The 23,557-nt window shown below is 42.1% G+C and overlaps 1 long non-coding RNA gene across 1 annotated transcript in view; it reads right to left on the bottom strand.

Moving 5' to 3' along the window:
- Positions 1 to 376: 376 nt before the first annotated feature.
- The window catches only part of LOC124231429 (uncharacterized), a 53,426-nt gene continuing 30,245 nt past the window's right edge, over positions 377 to 23,557 (bottom strand). Inside the window, exon 7 of the long non-coding RNA XR_006886518.1 lies at positions 377 to 1,566. This is a non-coding gene — a long non-coding RNA (uncharacterized LOC124231429). The remainder of the gene's footprint in view (positions 1,567 to 23,557) is intronic.

The following is a 23,557-nucleotide window of genomic DNA, read 5'->3' as shown; positions in this document are numbered from 1 at the left end:
CTCACCAAAATATGCACATCCCCCAGCAGCTGCTGGAACACAACCCACAGAATAGGGGCCGGCCAGGTGGCACAGCGGTGAAGTGCGCACATTCTGCTTCAGAGGCCTGGGGTTCGCCAGTTCGCATCCCGGGGGCGGACATGGCACCGCTTGGCATGCCATGCTGTGGCAGGCGTCTCACATATAAAGGAGAGGAAGATGGGTGCGGATGTTAGCTCAGGGCCAGTCTTCCTCAGCAAAAAGAGGAGGATTGGCAGCAGTTAGCTCAGGGCTAATCTTCCCCCACACCCCCCACCCACCCCCAAAAAATACAAACCTATGGCATAAAGAAAGGAAGTTCTACTTCTTTCCTTTTGAATATTTGTGAAATAAGCTATAATGACATTGGATTTTATTACACGACTTTTTCAGGGGGAAAAAAGTTACAGATTTGGTATAATTCGGTTTTCCTTATTGTTCAAGCAAATCTGACGAATTTTTTCTCTCGATAATCCTATTCCGCTCAAGCGAGACCATCCCAGGGTGCAGGGTCTTGTGCTTGGCTATGCAACCACCATTCCTTGTTGCTAACTTCAGACACATTGCAGGTGGAGGCAGAATAATGTCCTTCACGCTGCCCTAGAGACAGCCAGGTCCTAATCCCGGGGACCTGTGTATATGTTCTCTTAAATGCCAAAGAGACTGCAGATGGATAATGAAGGTTATGGACCTGAAGACAGGAAGATTATCCCGGATCATCTGGGTGGGCCCCATCTAGTCACATGAGCCCTTCAAAGTAGAGAACTTTCTCAGGCTGGAAGCAGAGGAGAGATGCAGCAGACAGAGAGCCAGAGAGATTCCAGAATGAGAAGGATTTGTCTTGACTTTCCCATCTCTGAGATGCAGGCAGGCAGGGCAAGGACCAGAGGGAGGTTTCTCGAGGCTCAGGGCAGCCCCCAGCTGACAGCCACAAGGAAACTGTCTCTATAGTTTTGTCATTCCAAGAATGTCCCACAGTTGGAATCATACATGTGACATCTTTTTGGATTAGCTTGTCTCTCTTAGGAATATGCAATTAAATTTGCTCCATGTTTGTTTTTAATTTTTGAGAAGTTTTCATTTGGAAGCTTAGAAAAACTCAATCTGTTATAGCATTTATAATATTTGTATTATATTTATCTTATTATAATGATATGATATAAACAAAATAAATGTTTTCACTAAGTGTTGTATAGTTGCCTCCAAACCCGCTTTGATTTACCCCACTGTGCTAAAAACATGTCCCTGTTTTCCAGATGCCATGATGTGGACAAGGGTTGAGAACCGCTGCTGTCCACTGTCAGGCAGGCTTCTTACCCTGCAGGCCTGGAGGGATGTCAGTGGGTGTGTCACACATGGAAGGGCATCTTTCTGAAGAGATGGTCCACAGTTTTCATCTGGTTTTTCCATGTCTTCTCAGGATTTGACAGCACATTTCTTTTCAGCACTGAAATATATTCCCTTGCCCGGATCTACCACAGTATCAGAATGCAGCTGTGTACAGGAGACAAGACGTGTCGGTGTTGGCTGCAGCTTTGTAGTAAAAACCTTGAAGGAGAATGATGCATTTTAGGTATTAGGACAAAAATTAATTTTTGCACATAAAGCCCTTAAGGATGATACTTCCCTCAGCCATTATAACTATGATAAGAAAAAGTTTGCAATGGTTACAGGGACGAATCCTAAAGCAGTGACAACATCAGCCAAGCTACAACCTAGAGATCAAATCCTGCCCCCTACTGCTCCAGCTGTTTCCTCCCCAGCAGCAACTGTGGCTCAAGCCCCCACCTCTGTCCCTGCTCTGGCTCCCACTTCTGCACCTGTACCCACCGCGCCAGCATCAAGCGTGGCATCTTCTGAATCTGCACAACCAGTGCAACTAAACAAGAGAAACCTGCACAAAAGCCAGCAGGGACATCAGAGATTACTGGCTCAACCAACTGACAGCACATGAGGACATTCTTCTCGGCAAAAACCATGTGGAAGATGCAACAAGAGCACTTGTCACAAGTTGATGATATGAGAATATGGTCATGACATCGTGTCAGTGAGCTGGTTTCAACAACCTAAGCAGAACAGTCTTTTTTTTTCTTTAGAAAGTGACAGGGAGTGTGTTGCACAAGGAGCTGGAGGAGCAGAGAGAGTCATTGGGGCTGGACAATAAGCAGAGCTGGTACAGAGAGAGGACATTGTTCGCATTTTGCAAATATCACTCAGGTTTCAGTGAGGAGACTGGGTTGAAGGAGGCCCAGAGAGGTGAGGGGAGACCAGCTATTGTGGGAGACCCCCCCAAGAGACCACGGTAGCAGGGATAGGGACGGAATGATGAGGCCAATTACCCAAGCCTGCCACGAAGACCAGGCTCCCTAGCAGTGGAACGGGGACTTGAATCAAGGTTTTCTGATTTAAAGTTTGGCGCTATTCCTGTGGCCTACTGAATACACATTCATGCTCTCTATTCATCTCTATATAAAAGCAAAACAAATAATAAATTCAGTTCATTGTTAATTTTTAATCTTTTGATTTAAAAGATATTAAATATCTTCTTTTATACCTAAAGTTACCACTTAATAAAATCATTGACTTATTAGTCATTTCCTACTGTGTCACATCCTTCTGATGTTTAGGTATTTTGTGACATCAATTTAAATGTGCTTGTGTTTTCTGGAACATGTCCAGAGCAATACTTTCTTTCACTTTTCTCTTAAAGCCAGAGAAAGACGCAAGGACGAGACAGACAGCTGCAGAGAACCCAGCTGATCTGTGTTCAATGGCCTCTTGTGCCAATTGCCATGTGAGCTTAGGAAAATTATTTATCTGACTTTTATCTCCATTATTAAATCCAGGTTTTGTGGAACCTAAAGATTATATGTGCTGTAAAGACCCTCTTTAAGAAAAACACACAGCTACTAATCTAAAATTAAGTGTAAAAGTGACTACATATTTATAGTGAGAAATGAAATCATTAAAAAATTTTAAAAGCTGACAAATTCCACAAATATTACAAAATCCTGAATAATAAGACATTTTTATGCTGTCTCAAATACCTCTATTAATACTTTTCCCCCTACATTTTTGTTTGCATACTCTTTGATAATCTTTTCATATGATGATAATTTTGTAAGATTTTCCAAAGGGAAGCAATAGAAAAAAAATTTTTTTCCTAGCATGATTAATTGAAATTTGTTTTGCTCTTGTGGATAGTTGAGAGCCACAAAAAAAGCAACTTCACATTCAGTTGTCCTTCCTGTTTGTACTGTTTCCGCCCCACACAGGCATTGCCTCTCCCCCATTACCAACATCACTCACCAGAATGCTCCATTTTCTACCAAGGATGAACCCATATTGACAAGTCACAATTGCCCAAAGTCCATAGTTTACTTTAGGGTTTCCGCTTGGTGTTGTATATCCTATGGGTTTGGATAAGTGCATAGTGACATGTATCCATCATTATAATATCATACAGAGTATTTTCACTGCCCTAAAAACCCTCTGTGCTCTCTAAATAATCACTCCCCTCCTCTCTCCGACCCCTGGCAACCACAGATCTTGTTATTGTCTCCATTTCTGACTTTTCCAGAATGTCATATAGTTGGAATTATTCAGTATGTAGCTTTTTCAGATTGGCTTCTTTCACTTACTAACATGCATTTAAGTCTTTTCCATGTCTTTTCATGGTCTGCTCACAATTTTACGCATCAGATCACTGGAAAAATTTCCCCCAGACCAACTTTTAACACCCTTCATTTCAAGCTTGCTTTCTTCTCTACTGTCCACAGAGTCAAGCGCCATAGGAACTGGAGATTGAGTTGGGGGAGAGGGGCACCACCTCTGGAAAGCTACTCCTACCCCGGAACAGCTAGCCATCATTTAACCATACCTGCAAGTGACCTAGAACCCCCTAAGAATATCCCACCACACCCCATCTAGAGGCATTCTCACCTCCACTTCCAAAAAATGCCCAAGTGTCGCCCAACACAAGGTGAAGCACGATAGAGGAGAAGTCAGAAAGGAAAGAGACAGCAGTAATCTGAAGATTGTGTTCCTTTCTAAAGTTTACAGAAATAAGCGACAACATAATAACATTGTTAGGGACCCTCCCAGAGCCTAGGAGGGAGCCTGTGTTAGTGAAAGGCCCTGAAACTTAAGCTTTATTTGCTTCACAATAAATCTGCCTCCTTTTTCTCACATGTAAAATAGAGATAATACTGGACTGGCTTATTGAAAGGATTGAGTGAGGAGGATATACGCAAACACTTTGAAAACGAAAGGCTCCTGGGAAAGTAGATACCGCACACTTGACACAGGGAACTTTGTGGAGGATCCAAATATATCATCTCAGTGAATGTAAAAATGAATGTCTTTCTGATTTATTTCCATCTGTGTTTGCTTTCTTTTCCTTTTATCCTCACTTTTACATATAATTCTGGAGTCTCCTTCCCCCACCATGCCTGTATTTTTTCTTTTTCCCATGTTTTATTTTCTGTTTTTTTGTTCCCTCTTTTTTCCTCCCTCCAGCCCCTCTCCTCCCCCTCAACCCCCACTTCCTGTGGTTTGTGTCCAGTTATGTAGCCACAGAGCTGCTCCCTTAGTTTTGTCTAAGCTGCTTTCCATATCTTTAAAACCTACGAATGCTGGGATAGCCATCAATCTAGGACAGACAGGGAGCCACGTGATGCCTTCCTCTCCAGATGGGGCTTCAGGGTGACCCTGTCTGATCACTAGGCTCCACTTATGAAATACAGCCACTGATGAAATTCATAGCAGGCAAACTCCCTGCACGACGTGGGGCAACAGCATGATGGATGGGCCGGCGATGATGGATAGCTCCTCTCTTATTCTTAGCCCATGAATTTTGGTTCTTGAGTCTCCTCCAGCAGCGACTGAGTTGTCCCAGAGATAAGATAACGATGCTCGTGAGCTCTGGGCTTACTGCCTGTTTAGGAATATCGCCCTCATCATTCAGGAAAGCAAATTATTACAGACAATGTAAGGTTTCAGTCCATTTCAATGGTTTTTAAATTAAACAGATGACCTGGCATATGGATCAAGATTCCTAGCACTGTAAAAAAATTCTCTTCTAAAGTATGGACAAAACATGGAATTAAAGTAAAAGAGGAGATTTATAGAGAGAATCTTAATAATTCTCCTTCTCGTCTGTTTGTTCTTTTTGGAAAATAACTATTACAGCTTACTATAATCTCAATCCTGCATGGTTGCTTTTTTTTTTAATACACAACCCTTTTTTAGTATTAGGAAATGAGTCAGAAATCTGAATACAAAAAAATTGGGTAACTTTAATGTGCCTGCTAACATTATCTCATTAATCCTCACGGTGCTTCTGAAAGATATATGCAGTGTATCTTTATCTCCATTTTACAGAATGTGAAACCAAGACATCCCAAAGCTCTTTAACATACTTAAGATCACACAGTGGCTCAGTAATAGAGTCAGAAATAAAAGCCAGCTTTTCTAACAAGAAAGGCTCTGACAATTAATCAGAAGCACAGCAAGTCTGCTCTTTGATGACTAAAAATTTCATTGGAAGCCACATGCCGATTTGAGCAGGAATAAAGTCATCACAGCTGGTGATTTCATATCTTCAGAAGACTCACAGTCCAAAAACCTGTAACATAACATGTAGCCCCTGCTTAGATTTGGTACATCACAGCAAAGATATCTTCCTCCCCAAAAAAAATTCTTATAAAGTCTTAATCTCTCTTGCTTATCTCATTCATAAAATTCCGAAGCCATTCCCATGGAAAACAGAATCCATAAACCCAAAACAGCAGTTGCAATGCAGAGTTCAAGATTTTGTAAGACGACAGTCGAGCACCTTGGAAATTGGATTCAGTTACTTCCTAGGGCTTCTGCTTCCTGGTCATGGAACTGATCCTGCCAAGTATGAATAATATAACAGCCTCATCATCTACATGGAATAGATGTAGCAGAAATCACCCCTTTATCGCCAGTGCTTGGCTTAGCCTGATGAACAGATATTTAATGCATAATTATTGACTATGAAGGGGGAGGATATGTGAATAATCAATGATATTCAAATTTGCTGCTCTCACTCTGCCCCAACATATTTCCACCTGCAGATGATGTTCCTGGAGTATTTCAAGTTCTTTCCACTCCCTAATGGCTTTTCCAACCAAAAGATCTCTTCCATCTACTGTCAACCAAAAGAATTTCCTGTCTCTAAGAATTGCAAGGTTTTACATTTATAACTGCCATCATGTCAATTTAATTGAACAGATAACCACTAATTTAGTGGTTTTCCAATTTTACTGAGCATAATAATGTTATTATCATGTTATATTATATCATGTGCATGTTAAACATAGACTCTCAGGCCTCCAGCAATTTTGATTCAGATGGGAGGACAGGACTCAGCATTTAAACAAGATCTCCAGGGGATTTTGATACAGGCATTCCAAGGACCACTCTTAGAGGAAAAAAGCTGTCTACAATGGCCCTATTCCACAGATTAAAAAAAAATGGAGGTGCAGAAAAGTTTCTTGCCCAAGGCAACTCATTCATTCCATTATCAGTCATTTGACAAATACTTATTGTGAGTATAGATGCTCAGACACCATTGGTTTCCGAACTGGAGCCTGGGCTAGTCCTCAGTCCACTGCTATGTCTACTCTGCCTGCTGCCAGATGGTATGAAAGTTCCAAACACTACATGAGACTGGCTGGGGTGGACTCAGGAAAGATTTCATAAAGCAGGCAGAATTAGGATTGAATTCCAGCTGTCAAGATGAAGAGAGGGGAACTGCGCCAGCAAAGATACCGATAATGGCACAATGGCTTGTGTTCAGAACCACAGGCTGTACCTAGAGGACAAGATGCATGAGGCAGAGAAGGCATAAGGGTAGTATAGCTCAGGGACCCCACTTGGCATAGATCAAGAGACCTCAAAAGCTCTTTTCTGGGCAGTTCTCACTGCCACATTCAAGTTTGTTGGGATTCCCATTGGGGACAGGTGAATCCTGCCATTAGCAGTCTGAGGCCTCCCTACGTAAGCACTCTCAAGTCTCCAGTGTCAGAAGCCTTGTTCTGAACACCTCTCTTCCCCCAGGCCTTCCTTCTCACTAACACCTTATTTACACAGAAGGATAGGGAAAGAGATGGAAAGGGCTGCACACAAAAAACAGACAAAACGTATAAATATGACCTGGGCTAAGTCCTCAGGATGCTGGGGCCTCGTGAGGGAGAAGGGAAACACTAATCAAGATGTGCAGGCATGCAGCGATTTCTCAGGGCCCTTTGGGTCTCAGTCCGGGCTGAATATTAGAATGACCTAAGGAGGTTTTGAAAAAATACTGATGTCTCAGCGCCCCCAGACCAATGGTATCAGGAGCTCTAGGGTGGAGGCCAAGCATCAGTACTTTTTAAAAGCTCACTGGGGGGTTTGAATGTGTATCCTGTGTTGCAAACCACTGATCTAAAAAGGAAGAGCTTAAAGATAACAAATGCAATGTAAATGTGCTGGAGCCAATGAGTTGAGATGCATGTGGATTTGAACAAAGCAATTTCAATTTGCGACTAGGCGGTCGATCAAGAAAGGCCTCAGTAATTCAAGGAGCAGGTTAAAGTTGTGATCCAGCCAACCTGAGGATGGCACCTAGGGTTCTTGCCTGTGTGCCAACATGCATCAGGCTAGAGAAAATGATTTTTAAAGTAAATAAATAAATAGAATCTATTATTATCCCCATTTTTCAAATAAGGAAACAGTCATGGAGAGGTAAAATTGCCCAAAGCTCTTATTTTTTGCAGGGAAAGATTTGCTCTGAGCTAACATCTGTTGCCAATCTTCCTCTCTTTTTTTTTCCCCACACCAGTATATAGTTGCATATTCTAGTTGTAAGTCCCTCTAGTACTTCTATGAGAGCCACTGCCACAGCATGGCTACTGACAGACGATTGGTGTTGTTCCGCACCTGGAAACTGAACCCGAGCCACTAAAGGGGAGCACACCGAAACTTAACTGGAAGGCCATCAGAGTTGACTTGTCCAAAGCTCTTAATAAAGCATTTGCTCAAAAATAAGTAAATGAACATTAAATCAAACTGATTTTGATACAGGCAGTAGAATATGTTTGGTTGAATTCCAGAACATTGCTAGTTTTGTAGGTCAAAAATAGTTGAATATAGGCAATTCCACATGAATTATCCTAATACATTCCCATCCAATCTTGTCTTTAGGTGTGTTTCTTATTCAATTGTTGCTGCTCACATGTTTATAGAGAAAATCTAACTACATCTTGGCTCGCTATTCCTTTGGAAACTTTTTCAAAATACTAATTCCAACATACCAGAATTTTTTATATTCATATATCAACTTATCTGTCTTCTATTTGCCTCATATCAGCAATCAGTTCCACTTGATAAAGAGTTTAAACCAAGAGAAGTAAATAAATGACTCTCCCTGACAACAAAATCAGACTAATAAACCTTTTATAGGGCTATCAACCTTAGCAGGAAGAACAGAGATTGACTAGCCAGCTTCCAGGTTTCTGTGAGAACAAAGATAAAGCAGCAAAGTAACAGAAACAAAGCCTGTGAACTTAATCTCCAACTTTTTAAATAAAAGCAGAGAAAAAGAGCAAACTTTTCTCTCCTTAGAATGTTCTGGATATCAGAATATCCTGGAGGAAACTATGCCGGCTCTAACATTGGTTCAATAAGTAAGACTATGCTAAAGAAAATTTAATTTGATGGTCATCCTATTAACTCCATATTCCACCACAGGGTACCATTTTTTATTTGGCCTCACTGGATTGTGTTGAGTAAGCTCCATGAGGCCAAGACCACCTCTGTCTTATTCAGCTCTTGATTACCAGTGCCTGGCATAGTATGTAGCATGGGGTAGAGGTCAACAAATATTTTGGAAAGAATAAGTTTATAGAAGCAAGATTTGATGTAGTCACAATAGAAACAATGGCTTGTTTTCTAATCCCAACTTGCTGACAACTGGATATGTGATATTGGATGAGTCACTTACATTCTCTGGACCACCCTTTTTCTCATGAGTAAACAAGGGGATTGGTATCAAATCCCTCTTTTCCTCTGTAGTTCCAATGCACAGAATAACACATGATTAGGTTAGTCCTGTGCACCGCACAGTTAACCTTTCTGCATTCTCCCTGGTCTACTCGTCAGTCCTGTCTATACTTACCCAAGAGCACACCAGAGAAGGGCAGGAATGCAAAATTATGAACCAAATTATGAAGAATTCTCAGGAGGCCTCTCGAGGTATCTGAGTTGGCCTGACCACATGAGATTTTACAATAGCAAGGCTCATAGGGACAAAGCTCCAGTATGCAGAAGTTAGATTCTCTTTATGCATTGTCTGATTTGACTTAGGAATAATTTCTCAATCATATTTCCTTCCATGAGGTCCACATCCTTACTGCAGTTCAGTGAAGATTCTATTCTCTCTCCTTTTAAAAACAATTGAAATTTTTCCATAAAAAGTCAGTTTCTCCCCAGTAGAAGAAGACCAGATGACAGCATCTTCTCAGCAAGGTCAGACTTCTGAAGCACTCTGTCCTTGAGGAGAGATACATCCCCCAAGGGGTAAATGGCCTGTGGCCTAGGATTCCACTCCATTCTGAAGGAGGAAAGGCAACCCCAAACACCACCATTTTTAACCCTCTATTTCCCAACCTGTTCATAGTTCTTTCCACAGGTTATGGGTTGAATGGAAAGGCCTATAATCCAAGAGAAAGGGAAAAAGGAGAGAAAACACAGAGAAAAAGACCCGGCACTTTTCATATCTATACATCTAGGAGAAAAAAAGTCTTTGAACTCCAAACATACATCCCTACGCATGTTTACGTAGACAACAGAAGAGATCTTAGACACTAAATTTCTTAAAGAAATTTGAACAATATATTTAAATTGTTAATACTTTTTGGAATATTTAGTTGTAGGATTTATGAAACAATGATCAAGAAAATATCACTGTCCTGGTCAGAGACTGAGAATGCTACATACTTGATGATCCTGTGATTTATTGCTGTGTAATAGATCAATCCAAACCTTAGCAGCTCAAAGCAATCCTCATCTTATGATATCTTAAGATCTCGTGTCTCAGAAATTCAGGCAGGACTCAGTTGGGTGATTCTTCTGCTCCCTGTGGCATTGGCTGAGGTTGCTAAGGGTATTTGGCTGATGGATAGAAGGTCCAATGTGGCTTTGTGTACATGTCTGGCACCTGGGCAGGGATGACAGGCAGGCTGGGCTCAGCTGGGGCCACTGACCAGAGTGCCTATGCTGGCCTCTCCATATGATGGTCTCAGGTAGTTGGACTTCTTACATGACTTAATGCCTTGGAGAAAGTTTTCTAAGAATGAGGTAATGGAGCCAGCCAGGTTCTTAAAGGCTAGGCAAGGGCAACTGTACAATATCATTTCTGCCATTTTCTACTGGTCAAAGCAATCAGTGAGCCACACATTTTCAAGACAAAGGGACGTAGACACCCTCTCCCCTCCACAACCTCTTAATGGGAGGAGAGTCAAAGAACTCGTAGCCATCTTTAATGTGCCACATCTAGCAAGTTTCCCCCAAGGTAATACTTCTTGGGGCACCCATATCTACAACTGGGCAGGTCAATACAGGTTCTGAGACCTACCTACAAAAAGGTACAAGAGGTCTGCCAGGCATGGAGGAGTTGGAAACATTGAAACCAATACCAGGATGGAGATGTATGAATGTGAAGAGAAAGAGGCTGCAGTGTAATCAGTAATCATCGGTTTGTGACATTCACTCTGGAGAAAAGAACCCCTCTGAGGAGAGAGGACAAGCTGAGGTGGGCAGAGAAGATTAAGATAGGGAAGTGTGATACTGTGAAATGCCAATTATACTGTCTTCTAATCCTGCTGGTGAGGAAAGTGGGGTCACAACTCTTTTCAGGAAATGAGGGCTCTGAAAAATGGAAAGATTGTATAAAGTAAGAGCAATAACCTTTAGAGATTTGTTAAAAATGATGAAAGCTTTCCTACTGGGGAACTTAATCAAACAAATTTAGCATGCTCCAGGGAAACTTTAACCACTTTTACACACTTTTTTCCCTTCTACATGTAGTGGATGTGTGTAAGCCACCCAGATTCTCCTTAAGCCAAGGTACTCATTCTTCTATCTGCTGAGAGTGTTGGCAGCCGATCTATGGTTCTCAGCTGAGTTCCTCCCTACGAATCACTCTACTCCGAAAAGAGCCATCTTGTCCAATGAGCATCGCCCATCTAATTGCTGGTCCTTTTCGTGGGATCAGCTGATGCCTTTTTGATGACTACATTGCAGTTCTACTCCTCCCTGCGTGCAATCTTACCTCCTTCTCTCCTCCATAAAAGGCAAACTCAAGCATACTCCTCAATACAATTTTGCACACAAATCTCCATTTCAGTGTTTGTTTCCCACAAAACTCAACAAAAATATAAGTATAACAGCAAGTGAGGCTGCAACAATGATGAAAGGAGTGTCTACTTCAGAAGCCCTGGGAGTGACCTGCTGAGACTGAACTAGTCATGCAGGGCATTTGCCAGCTACTCTACCCCCGTTCAGGGAAGCCTCAGAATGGCAGCCACACCACCAAGAGAAATGGCTCTGAATGCTTCCTGGGGGTGAGCCTTCTTCTCTAGTCCCTGCAGCCATGTGTTAGCAAACTGGCTCTCTGGGAAAAAAAGAGCCTTGATTTGTATCCTTTGCCAATTTTCACGGTGTAAATACTCCTACCTGGGCTGATTTCAGGCTATTGACTCCTTAACAATTCGGCTCATCAAATTCCTAAATATTTCATAATCAGCTCTGGGGACCAGTAGGAGCCGCCTGCAGCACACCACTGCATGTGAGCATACTGTCCTGCTCAGACTGGCTTGGACCAGTGTGAGCACCCAACTCACAGGCAGCAAATCTGGTACAGGCCAGTCAGTGGCATAGGCTTATTGTGAGATGCGAGTCAGAAAAAGATAATAGTGATTAAGCATGGCAATCAAATTCTCTCTGAGTGAATTTGAATGCAAAGTATACAGAGAATATGAACAACAGACACCAGGGAGTAAAAGCTAAGAAGGCAGATGCAGTGATGCCACAGGCAACAGAAAGTGGTGGAAACTATGAGCAAGCAGTTGGTAGTGAGAGGTAATCAAGTGGTGGCAAGAACAGAAACTGAAAGACGCTCCAAGCGATACAGAGACAGGAAGAATAGCTGAGATGTCTTAATGGTAGGGCCACCCAGTTGGGAGCAATCAACCCACACTATTGACACGGTGACAAGGGCTGTGTGGAGATCTGCATTTAACCAAAGACAGCAGTGTAGAGCTCTGCTGAGATCGCCATCTTCCTTTTTCTCACATACAGCCTTACAATCAGCCCCTGTTATTTGAAGTAATCAGAGAGAATCTCTGTTGCTTGTGAAGACATGAGTTTATTAACCCCAGGTCACCATCTGAGCCAAACAGCCACAAGGCAGAAACAAACTCAGAGTGCATGCAAAGGCTGCTGAGATCACTGGAAGCAATCCAAAATAGAAGCAGCAGAATCTCTGTGACAACAAGGGAAAGACAAAGCCATTTTCTTCTGAAGGTCTAAACATCCATCAGGTAGCATAATTAAGTCACCCCTTTACCCGGCTGGTGAAGGGAAAGACTGCTAGGGACTTGGGTACCACTCATTCATTCATCCTAAAAAATATTTAACGAGTGTCTATTCTGAGAGCCTCATGCTGTGCTGGGCTCTGGGAATACAACAGTAATCAGAAAACAGACACAGACTCTTCATTGTGGAGCCTATAGGCTAGTGGGGGAGATAAATATTTGATCAAAAAAATGTCCACAGAAAACATAGAACTTGACTGTGCTAAGTAGTAAGAAGGAGAGACACGTGGTTCCATGAGACTTCGCCTTGGGGTTGAGGGATTCTGGCCTAGCTGCAGAGATCAGAGAAGAATTCCCTGAGAAGTGACGATGAATTGAGATCTGAACAATGTGTTCAAGTGAAGGAGGAGGAAACATTATTGAGGGAAACCAGGGACAGCTTGTGCAAAAGCATCTGCAAGGGGATCACCGGGACTGACAGACCTTTGGATTCAAAGCAGAGCCCTGGACCAGCAACATTGGAATCACGTGGGAGCTGGTTAGAAATGAAGAATCTTGGGCTCCATCCCAGATCTACTTAAATGGAATCTGCATTTTAACAAGATTCCAAGTGATCTGTACTCATTTTAAAATTTGAGAGAGTAAAAGAAGACCAGTGTGGCTGGACCTAAGGAAGTGAGGAGTAGGGCACGGTGTGAGCTGAGGCAGGCCAGGCAGGGAGAGCCCAATGCCCAGGGCTTCACTGACCTTAGTTAGGAGTTTTGTTTTATGCTAAAAGCATTGGGAAGTCACAAGTGTTTTAAGCATATGTTTGTTTGGGGCCAGAGGGTGGGGGTGGAGGGAATCTAGCTGCAATATGGAAACTTATTAGACAGGAGTAGAATTAAATGTGATTTAAGAAGACAATTGCAATGGTCCGAGCAGGAGAATGTAGGAGTTTGAGGTAAAGTTGGAAAGAAGTGAATGGATCTGAAAACTTTTCAGGAAATAAAGTCAATAAGACATAATAACGGTTTGGATTTGGGGAGGGAGTAATAAAATAGAGGATGCTTTCAGACTTACACAAATGATTTTCGTTGTCTTAGCTGAGTTTTACTATCATATTCCCAGCACCAAAAGTTATGCCAAGCAGGTGCCCAATATTTGCCCTAGTTCTTGTTACTGAATGCAGGCTAGCCATGAGCTGGCTCATTAGGCCCACTGAAGCAAGACTGTCAGACAGACTGGAGCAGACAGAAGAGAGCAGTAAATAAACGAAGACTTTGATCTCTGCTCTGCTAAGAAGTGTTCGGTGTCACTAAGCCAATTAAGGGAGTGGTGAAAATTTGGGAAGTTGGAAGCCAACCCTGGCAATGGGCTGCACTTCTCGCTTCCTTCTTGTCCTCTTTACGGGCGCCCGGGGCTGAGCAGCCAGTCTTCTCCTCATCTCTCCAGATCTGGAGTTCCAGGGGAAAGGGAAGGAGAACCTCAAGCAGGCTCACACTTGCTCAGCAGGCAGGCAGAGCATGGGTCCCAGTCTTTGAGACAACCTAGGCCTTTTCTTGGGAGAAGATGAAATGACCAGAGATTCTTTAGTTAGGAGCAGTGGTGTTGTCTTTAAAAACTCTGCCTGGTCGCAGCTCCTTGGCTCAATTGATCTGTACTGGGGAAGGGACCTGAATGGTAGGGAACTGAGAGAACAAAGATAACAAGAGTGTAGCAAAGACAAGTAATCTTCGCTACTCCCCACCTACTTCCTGTACACAGCATCTCTGAAAGTTTAAGAGGAACAATACCAGCAGAGGGAGGGAGAGGGAGAGAACTGAGGTGGGGAGAGAGAAAAGGAGGAGGAGGAGGAGAAAGGAGGAAGAAAGAGGGGAGAGAGGTAGAAGATGCTGAGGTGATCGAAAAAGAAAATAATGAGGCTTCCAGAACTAAAGCTGAACCTTTCCCTGGCTTCCCCAGGCCCGGATCTCCTGCTCCCTGCAGCCGAGGTCTCTGATGATTATCTCCCACTGCAAGCTGTTGCCTGACCTTATTCCACAGTCAGAGAAACGAGGTTACTTAACCAAAGCCTCCTTTCTGATATGTCTCAGAATTAACTCAAACTCCTAGGACAGGGCCCGATGACTAAGTACGAGGAGCTGTACTCCACAGTTGCCTGCTGGCTAAGGTTTTTTTGGCTACTAAACAAACCCTGGACTCGGTTTTTGTTTTCCTACCAAATATTTTGATCCAGCTGTGGGCTTCTGCTTGACTCTCTTCATTTCTGACTGATTGTATTCCTTATACTCCATGTTCACGGCAGCACTATCCACACACCCGGGAACCAAACCCAGGCTGCCAAACTGGAGCGCGTTGAACTTAACCACTAGGCCACGGGGCCTGCCCCAAAATAAAATGTTTTCAAAAGCAAAAATATATATTTAAACAGAGCTCTTGGGCCAACAACTTCTTACTATCTAACTAGATACAATTAGGATCATCCACAATAAAGCCCTTCGGTTTTAAATATTATCACCTTGCATGCAAAACGTGTGGACATCCACACTTCCACTACCTCATTTCATGCTGAGAGAATGTGTCCTTCCCATTTAAAAATAAGTCCTCCAAATCTGTCCAGTCTTTCTTCCAAGCTCTCATTCCTCCAACTTCCCCTTTTCTCTTAAAGATTCAATCTCTTCCTTTCTATTCTTTTCTTCCCACCCTACAAAAATATTCCACAAACCTTGCACTGTTCCCTACAATTTGTCTCCTTCCATTCTCTGCGAAGTTTCTCAAAGAGCAGTCAACGTTCACTTCCTGCTTCAATTTACCCCCCCAAGTTCACCAAGGACTCCATGCTATCAAATCTAACGAACACATTTAAGTCTTTATTATAAAAACAATTCCTTTGATTTCTTTCCATGTTTCTTCTGTTGATACTGTTAACTCCATCCACTTTTAAAATATTCTTGTTCCCAAGGGCCCATTCTTAGCCTACTCATGTTACACACATTCTGTGTAATTTCAGCCACTCTTATGGTTTTCACAATCACCTACATAATGATGATGAGCCTCTAATCTGTATCTCTGAGACTTTTCCTCAAAATTTCAGACACATATACCCAATTTCTTACACAACGTTTCCACCTGGATGCCCCCTGGGACCCTCAGATTCAGTACATCTAAAATAGCACATCAATTCCCATACGAAGCTTCCTCCTTCTGTCGCACCCCCATCCACCCAATTTGCTAAGTCCAAAACCTGCGTCATCTTTGAATCTTTGCACTTGTTCACTCTATTGTCCCCTTTTAGCATATTTTAGAAATCACCTAATTTTGCTAATTATACCTCTCAATTTCTCAGAATTATATATCAAATGATGAGAATATGTCACTCCCTGCTGAAAACTCTCCAATAGCTTTCCATTGACTTGGTATAAAACAAACATATCCTAGCTGGTGGGTGGAGCAAAATGGCGGGGTGAGCTGACCCGGGATTCTCTCCCCTCCAAAATACAACAAAAGATTGGAAGAACTGAATTTCAGAGAATAAACATAATGCCAGCTCGTTAGAGACCTACCATACCAAGAAGGCGGAGATCATAAACCTTGCAGACGGCCTCGGAGGCGCTGGAACGGTAGGAGAGAACATCGCTCCCTCCCCTAGAGTCTGCGATCGCTGCGGCGCGGGTCAGGAAGGAGCAGGGGAGGGGCCGAGCGACCAGGGGATCATCCAGGACTCCTGCCGCTGGTTCAGTGGGGGGTGGGGGGAAGCTTCCATCCATGGGGACCCTATAAATCAAGGGCCTTGGGAGACCAGAGAACAGAACTGATCTGAACCCAGACCGGGGCGTGTGAGTAACAGCCCCTCCCCCCTAACAAAGCCAGTGGGCGCAGCCATCTTGCCCCAAGGCGGAGAGCTAACACGCCGCTCTCGCCCCCCATCTAGTGGCGACAGGCTGTAACTGCAACTGAATTCTACCACCATGAGAAAAAACCGCTCCTCTACCATCCAGCAATTTATAAAAGCCCCAGACCAGAAGGAAAACAATAAAAACACAGAATTAAGTCCTGAGGACTTGGAATTAGGTAAACTAAGTGATAGTGAATTCAGAGCAGCTATAATCAAAAAACTCAATGAGACAGAGAGAAAGATAGAGAAACAAACCGAGTTCTGGAGTTACTTCACAAAAGAGATTGAAATCATAAAGAAGAATCAAACAGTTACTTGAGATGAAAAACATAATGGACCAGATAAAACAGAATACGGATTCCCTGAATGCCCGTGTAGACCACATAGAGGAGCAAATCAGCATAATCGAGGACAGACAGGCTGAATGGCGCCAGACAGAGGAAGAAAGAGAACTAAGAATTAAAAAAAATGAGGAAAATCTCCGAGAGATAATGGATTCAATGAGGAGTAAGAACATAAGGATCATAGGAATTCCCGAGAATATGGAAAAGGAAAATGGAGCAGAAAGTGTGCTTAACGAAATTATTGAAGAGAACTTCCCAAATCTAGGGATCAACGGAGAAACGTGTGTAGAGGAGGGTTTTAGATCTCCTAGATTTGTCAATGTAAAAAGACCCACGGCAAGGCACATAATAGTAAAGTTGGCAAATAGGAATGATAAGGAAAGAATACTCAGGGAAGTAAGAACAAAAAAAGAGAATAACCTATAAAGGAGCCCCTATCAGACTGTCAGCGGATTTCTCTACAGAAACCCTACAAGCTAGGAGAGAATGGAGTGATATATTCAAAGCTTTAAAGGATAAAAACCTTCAGCCAAGAATACTCTATCCAGCAAGAATTTCCTTCAGATATGAGGGAGAAATTAAATCTTTTCCAGACAAACAAAAGTTAAGGGAATTTGTAACTAAAAGCCCTCCACTACAAGAAATCCTCAAGAAGGCTCTCATACTTGAAAAAAGAAAAAAGGGAGAAAGGGGACACAATCCACAGACTAGGGAGACCAATGGATAGCACCAGAACAGGATAGCAAATATTCAACTATAGCATTTGGGTAAAAATAAGGAAACTACCAAAACAAGGACGATCTTAGCACTCTAACTATAAATTAATAAGACGAGTTGAATAAAAAATGAAAATAATTATTTAGGAGGGGAAGAGCAAAGGGTCTAAATCAGTATTGGTCGAGTAAGTAAGAGACCACCAGAGAATAGACTATATTATACACGAGATTCTAAATACAAACTTCAAGGTAGACACTAAAATAAAGTACAGAACAGAGTCACAAATCATGGATAAGGAAAAATCAAAGAAACCCAGCATAAGAAATTGCAGTATTAAATGGGTAGTCTAAAGCACACAGGAAAAGAAACGCAGGAAAACAAGATACTGAGCGACAGATTGACAGCATTAAGTCCACATGCATCAATAATCACTCTCAATGTGAACGGATTGAACTCTCCAATAAAAAGACACAGAGTGGCAAAATGGATTAAAGAACAAGATCCAACAATTTGTTGCCTCCAGGAAACACACCTCAGCCCCAAGGACAAACACAGACTCAGGGTGAAGGGGTGGAGGACAATACTTCAAGCAAATAGCAAGGAAAAAAAGGCAGGTGTTGCAATTCTCATATCAGACCAAGTGGATTTCAAAATAAGACAGATAAAGAGAGACACAGAGGGACAATATATAATGATCAAAGGGACACTTCATCAAGAAGAAATAACGCTTATAAATATCTATGCACCCAACACAGGAGCACCAAGATTCATAAAGCAACTATTAACAGACCTAAAGGAAGATGTTAAAAACAACACAATAATAGTAGGGGACCTCAACACCCCACTCACATCAATGGACAGATCATCCAGACAGAAAATCAACAAGGAAATAGTGGAGCTGAATGAAAAACTAAAACAATTGGACTTAATAGACATATATAGATCACTCCACCCTGAAGGAGCTGAATACACATTCTTCTGAAGTGCACATGGAACATTCTCTAGGATAGACCATATGTTGGGAAATAAGGCAAGCCTCTACAAATTTAAAAAAATTGAAATAATAACAAGCATCTTCTCAGATCATAGTGCTATAAGGCTAGAAATTAATTACAAGAAAAAAGCTGAGAAAGGCACAAAGATGTGGAGACTAAACAACACACTACTGAACAAGCAATGGATCATTGAAGAAATTAAAGAAGAAATTAAAAAATACCTGGAAACCAATGAAAATGATAGCATGCCATACCAACTCATAAGGGATACAGCAAAAGCTGTATTAAGAGGAAAATTCATCGCAATACAGGCACATCTTAACAAACAAGAAAAATCCCAAATAAGCAACCTTAAAGCACACCTAACTGAACTAGAGAAAAAAGAACAAATGAAGCCCAAAGTCAGCAGAAGGAGAGAAATAATAAAAATCAGAACAGAAATAAATACTATTGAAACGAAAAAGGCAGTAGAAAGGATCAATGAGACAAAGAGATGGTTTTTTGAGAAGATAAATAAAATTGACAAACCACTAGCCAGACTTACAAAGGAAAAAAGGGAGAAAGCTCAAATAAACAAAATCAGAAATGAGCGAGGAGAAATAACAACAGACTCTGCAGAAATACAACAGATTATAAGAGAATACTACAAAAAACTATATGCCAACAGAATGGATAACCTAGAGGAAATGGATAAATTCTTGGACTCCTACAATCTCACAAAGCTCACTCAAAAAGAGGCAGACAATTTGAACAGACCAATCACAAGGAAAGAGATTGAAAGAGCAATCAAAAACATCCCAAAGAATAAAACCCCAGGACCAGATGGCTTTCCTGGGGAATTCTCCCAAACTTTCAGAGAGGATTTAATACCTATCCTTTTCAAGCTATTCCAAAAAATTAGGGAAGATGGAACACTTCCTAACACATTCTATGAGGCCAACATCACGCTGATACCAAAACCTGACAAGGACACCACGAAAAAAGAGAACTACAGGCCAATATCACTGATGAACATAGATGCAAAAATTCTAAACAAAATTTTGGCAACCACAATTCAGCAATTCATCAAAAGAATCATACATCAGGATCAGGTGGGATTCATACCAGGGACACAGGGATGGTTCAACATCCGCAAATCAATCAACGTGATACACCACATCAACAAACTGAGGAACAAAAACCACATGATCATCTCAATAGATGCAGAGAAGGCATTTGACAAGATCCAACAGCCATTTATGATAAAAACTCTGAACAAAATGGGCATAGAAGGAAACTACCTCAACATAATAAAGGCCATATATGACAAACCTATAGCCAACATCATACTCAATGGGCAAAAACTGAACCCCATCCCCCTGAAAACAGGAATGAGACAAGGATGCCCTCTATCACCACTCTTATTTAACATAGTACTGGAGGTCCTGGCCAGAGCAATCAGGCAAGAAAAAGGAATAAAAGGAATCCAAATAGGGAGGGAAGAAGTGAAACTCTCGCTGTTTGCAGATGACATGATCTTATATATAGAAAACCCCAAAGAATCCATTGGAAAACTGTTAGAAGTAATCAACAACTACAGCAAAGTTGCAGGGTATAAAATCAATTTGCATAAATCAGTAGCATTTCTATACTCCAGTAATGAACCAACAGAAAAAGAACTCAAGAATACAATACCATTCACAATCGCAACAAAAAGAATAAAATACCTTGGGGTAAATTTAACTAAGGAAGTGAAGGACCTATATAATGAAAATTACAAGGCCTTTCTGAGAGAATTGGTTGACGACATAAGGAGATGGAAAGACATTCCATGTACATGGATTGGAAGAATAAGCATAGTTAAAATGTCCATTCTACCTAAAGCAATCTACAGATTCAGCGCCATCCCAATCAGAATCCCAATGACATTCTTTACAGAATTAGAACAAAGAATCCTAAAATTTATATGGGGCAACAAAAGACCCCGAATTGCTAAAGCAATCCTGAGAAAAAAGAACAAAACGGGAGGCATCACAATCCCTGACTTCTAAACATACTACAAAGCTACAGTAATCAAAACAGTATGGTACTGGTACAAAAACAGGTGCACAGATCAATGGAACAAAATTGAAAGCCCAGAAATAAAACCACACATCTATGGACAGCTTATCCTTGACAAAGGAGCTGAGGGCATACAATGGAGAAAAGAAAGTCTTTTCAACAAATGGTGCTGGGAAAACTGGAAAGCCACATGTAAAAGAATGAAAATTGACCATTCTTTTTCACCATTCACCAAAATAAACTCAAAATGGATTAAAGACCTAAAGGTGAGACCTGAAACCATAAGGCTTCTGGAAGAAAACGTAGGCAGTACACTCTTTGACATCAGTATTAAAAGGATCTTTTCGGACACCATGCCTTCTCAGAGAAGGGAAACAATAGAAAGAATAAACAAATGGGACTTCATCAGATTAAAGAGCTTCTTCAAGGCAAATGAAAACAGGATTGAAACAAAAAAACAACCCACTAACTGGGAAAAAATATTTGCAAGTCATATATCTGACAAAGGTTTAATATCCTTAATATATAAAGAACTCTCGCAACTCAACCACAAAACATCAAACAACCCAATCAAAAAATGGGCTGGAGACATGAACAGACATTTCTCCAAAGAAGATATACTGATGGCCAATAGGCACATGAAAAGATGCTCATCATCGCTGATCATCAGGGAAATGCAAATCAAAACTACACTAAGATATCACCTTACACACGTTAGAATGACAAAAATATCTAAAACTAATAGCAACAAATGTTGGAGAGGTTGCGGAGAAAAAGGAACCCTCATACACTGCTGGTGGGAATGCAAACTGGTGCACCCACTAGGGAAAACAGTATGGGGATTCCTCAAAAAACTAAAAATAGAACTACCATACGATCCAGCCATCCCACTACTGGGTATTTATCCAAAGAGCCTGAAGTCAGCAATCCCAAAAGTCCTGTGCACCCCAATGTTTATTGCAGCACTGTTTACGATAGCCAAGACGTGGAAGCAACCTAAGTGCCCATCAACAGACGAATGGATAAAGAAGATGTGGTACATATATACAATGGAATACTACTCAGCTGCAAAACAGAACAAAATCATTCCATTTGCAATAACATGGATGGACCTTGAGAGAATTATGTTAAGTGAAATAAGCCAGCGAGAGAAAGATAATCTGTGTATGACTCCACTCATATGAGGAATTTAAAACTATGGACCAAGAACAGTTTAGTGGATACCAGGGGAAAGGTGGGGTGGGGGGTGGGCACAAAGGGTGAAGTGGTGCACCTACAACACGACTGACAAACATTAATGTACAATTGAAATTTCACAAGATTGTAACCTATCAATAACTCAATAAAAAAAAAAAAATATCCTCCCATACCCAGACTCTGGCCCAGTTACTGAAGGCCTTTCTGCCCCAGTCCCCCCAGCAGACTCCCACAGAAGGTGGGGATGGCAAGACCAGCCAGCCAAGGCCCCACTGGTGGTTCCTGGATGAGCCCCAGTGCCCATGAAACAACTCCTACTTCTAGCAGCAATGGCAGCAGCCCCTTGAACCCAGGCAGCTCACAGCCCCAGAGACTTTGGCCCCCATCAACAGTGGGGATGCCTACCACCACCATACTGGAGTGATTCCAACTCAAAGGACATCCAGAGCTGCCCGTTTTTCCAACTGACCCAACACTCTCCTCTCCCTTTCCCATAATTCATGACATCAAAACACAGGTTTTTCCTCCTTTTCCTTGAGACTCAGGAGGGCCAAAGCAACAGCCTTTTGCTTTTTGTCCCTCTCTCCCCTACCAAGAGTTGAAGGAAAGGATCCATCTTTACTGTTCAGAGGCACCAACTCCGTCCTCTAAATCAGGCTGAGAAGGAACCAGCCAGATCTTACCTCCTCCTGGTTGTTTTTCTTTCCCACCCCAGTTTATTTTTTGTGTCCCTTATACCCCCTACCTCTGAAGCCATTTTATGAAGTGTCATGTGCCACCTGAGCCTCCAGTAAAGACAAAAACAGGCAAAAAAATTCCAAGGCCCCACATAATCTGCCCTCCCTCTCCACCCACATCTCCCACACTTGGCCCCTCTGTTACTGGGCTCTAGCCACATTGTGTCTCATCCTGCTCCTCAAACAGTCAAGCTCATTTATATCTCTGGGTTTGCCACTTAAGGTCTCCTCTTCCTAGAAGGATTTCCTGCCAGCTCTTTGCATGGTTAGCCTTTTCCTCATATCTACTTCTCAACACAAAAGCCACCTGAGAGGCCCAATCCTGCTCTACCACCCTCAACAAGCAAACCCCCTCAGACACATCACCACTTTTACTTTCTTCATGGCACTGATCACTATTTGAATCATCTGATTTGTATATTTCCTTGTCCAACTCTTTTGCTAGAATAAACACTTATCATTTTGGAAATATTGTATTTAACTTGTTTGGGGCACATCTCCCCCACTAGAATATAAATCTTATGAGAGCTTGGATCTTGTATATATCTTCTATAGCCTTTCTTAGTCTTGCTCCACTGGCGTTACCAAGATCTAAAACTGGTTGGTTTGGCCTCAGAGAGTTCCTGAACAAGATAGGAAGTAGATTGGTTACCCCACATCCACTGGAGAGTGGGCGCTGGCTATAGTCCTGTTCTTCCATCTGTTGCTGAGTGTGCTTGGCCATCCAATGTCCATTGGGCCTCCAGCCTTCTCTCACCCTCCTCATGTGCCCAGTGCATACAGCTGGGCTTCTGTCTCGATGTCCTCATCAGCAATCTAGTTGTCCCCTAGGCTTGTGGCTTCTGGAAGAACCCTGAGTTACTTGTTCGGGGGCCTGACAACCTGCCTAACTGTAACACTTCCTTCTCTGTAGGGCTGGACTGTCAGTGAAGCTCTTATTCCAAAGGAAAGAGAATCCCAGAGACACTTGTCTTCAGCAGGGTCCTCAGAGTTGTGGCAAACAAAGGTTTCAGCAGGAGGATGACATAAT

This window comes from Equus quagga, chromosome 21 (genome assembly GCF_021613505.1).
Source record: "Equus quagga isolate Etosha38 chromosome 21, UCLA_HA_Equagga_1.0, whole genome shotgun sequence".
Taxonomy (NCBI): domain Eukaryota; kingdom Metazoa; phylum Chordata; class Mammalia; order Perissodactyla; family Equidae; genus Equus; species Equus quagga.
This window is presented reverse-complemented; position numbering and strand designations above follow the sequence as displayed.